Source organism: Oncorhynchus masou, unplaced genomic scaffold, assembly GCF_036934945.1.
Source record: "Oncorhynchus masou masou isolate Uvic2021 unplaced genomic scaffold, UVic_Omas_1.1 unplaced_scaffold_5609, whole genome shotgun sequence".
Taxonomy (NCBI): Eukaryota; Metazoa; Chordata; class Actinopteri; order Salmoniformes; family Salmonidae; genus Oncorhynchus; species Oncorhynchus masou.
This window is the reverse complement of record NW_027012028.1, coordinates 18851-21087: the sequence shown is the minus strand read 5'-3', so window position 1 is coordinate 21087 and position 2237 is coordinate 18851. Positions and strand designations below refer to the sequence as shown.

The following is a 2237-nucleotide window of genomic DNA, read 5'->3' as shown; positions in this document are numbered from 1 at the left end:
CTCTGTCTCTCTCTCTCTCTCTGTCTCTCTCTCCCTCTGTCTCTCTCTCAATTCAATTCAATTCAATTCAATTCAATTCAATTCAATTCAAGGGGCTTTATTGGCATGGGAAACATATGTTAACATTGCCAAAGCAAGTAAGGTATATAATATATAAAGTGAAATAAACAATAAAAATTAACAGTAGACATCACACATACAGAAGTTTCAAAACAATAAAGACATTACAAATGTCATATTATATATATATATACAGTGTTTTTACAATGTGCAAATGGTAAAGGACACAAGATAAAATAAATAAGCATAGATAAGTGTTGTATTTACAATGGTGCGTGTTCTTCACTGGTTGCCCTTTTCTCGTGGCAACAGGTCACAAATCTTGCTGCTCTGATGGCACACTGTGGAATTTCACCCAGTAGATATGGGAGTTTTTCAAAATTGGATTTGTTTTCGAATTCTTTGTGGATCTGTGTAATCTGAGGGAAATATGTCTCTCTAATATGGTCATACATTGGGCAGGAGGTTAGGAAGTGCAGCTCAGTTTCCACCTCATTTTGTGGGCAGTGAGCACATAGCCTGTCTTCCCTTGAGAGCCATGTCTGCCTACGGCGGCCTTTCTCAATAGCAAGGCTATGCTCGCTGAGTCTGTACATAGTCAAAGCTTTCCTTAATTTTGGGTCAGTCACAGTGGTCAGGTATTCTGCCGCTGTGTACTCTCTGTGTAGGGCCAAATAGCATTCTAGTTTGCTCTGTTTTTTTGTTAATTCTTTCCAATGTGTCAAGTAATTATCTTTTTGTTTTCTCATGATTTGGTTGGGTCTAATTGTGCTGCTGTCATGGGGCTCTGTAGGGTGTGTTTGTGAACAGAGCCCCAGGACCAGCTTGCTTAGGGGACTCTTCTCCAGGTTCATCTCTCTGTAGGTGATGGCTTTGTTGTGGAAGGTTTGGGAATCGCTTCCTTTTAGGTGGTTATAGAATTTAACTCTCTCTCTCTCTCTCTGTCTCTCTCTCTGTCTCTCTCTCTCTCTCTCCCTCTCTCTCTCCCTCTCTCTCTCTCTCTCCCTCTGTCTCTCTCTCTCTCTCTCTCTCTCTCTCTTTCTCTCTCTCTCTCTGTCTCTCTCTCTCTCTCTCTCTCTCTCTCTCTCTCTCTCTCTCTGTCTCTCTCTCTCTCTCTCTCTCTCTCTCTCTCTCCTCTCTCTCTCTCTCTCTCTCTCTCTCTCTCTCAGAGCACTCAGTAGCAGCTAAGACTGGAGGTTGTTTCCCGGGTCGTTCCCTGGTGACGCTGGAAGACGGGAGCAGCAGGGTGGTTCAGGACCTCCAGCCGGGCGACCGTGTCCTGTCCTCCTCGGGGGTTGATGGGAGCGGAGGTGAGCTTGTCTACAGTGAGTTCCTGACCTTCCTGGACCACGAGCCTGCTGTCAGGAAACAGTTCTACGTGTTGGGAACAGAGACGGGAGTGAACCTGACCCTCACCGCGGCTCATCTCGTGTTCGTGACCGAGGGTAACTGTTCAGTGGGGAGTCGTCCAAGGGGTTATCCCACGCGGACTATGTACGCCAGCGACGTACGGCCAGGGCAGTGTGTGCTGACCGCAGGTGAGACCAAGGGACCACAAGCCCACCTCTCCCCAGTCGCCTGGACCCACATCCAGGTGGACACTGGGGCCTTCGCCCCCCTGACACGCCACGGCTCACTGGTGGTGGACGGTGTTTTAGCCTCGTGCTATGCTGCTATGGACCAGCACCACCTAGCGCACTGGGCTTTTGGTCCCCTCCGCCTGCTGTACAGCTGGACTGGGCTAGGGACTATACAAGGAGACGGACTACACTGGTACTCACGGGTCCTATATTGGATAGGAAACGTTCCTACTGGACCCTGGACACTTCCACCCCTTGGGGGTGGTCACAAATGATGTGGAGAGATGAGAGTGAGAACAGAGAGACAGAAGGGTAGAGAACAGAAGAGAACAGAGAGGCAGGGTGAGAGCAGAGAGAACAGAGAGGCAGCAGGGAAGAGAACAGAGAGACGGTAGAGAACAGAGACGGTAGAGAACAGAGAGACAGGGTAGAGAACAGAGAGACAGGGTAGAGAACAGAGAGACAGGGTAGAGAACAGAGAGACAGGGTAGAGAACAGAGAGACAGGGTAGAGAACAGAAGAACAGAGAGACAAGGTAGAGAACAGAGAGACAGGTTAGAGAACAGAGACATGGTAGAGAACAGAGAGACAGGGTAA

General features: G+C 48.5%; 1 pseudogene; it reads left to right on the top strand.

Moving 5' to 3' along the window:
- The first annotated feature begins 1229 nt into the window (after positions 1–1229).
- Positions 1230–1928, top strand: LOC135536136 (indian hedgehog B protein-like; annotated as a pseudogene).
- Positions 1929–2237: the final 309 nt, after the last annotated feature.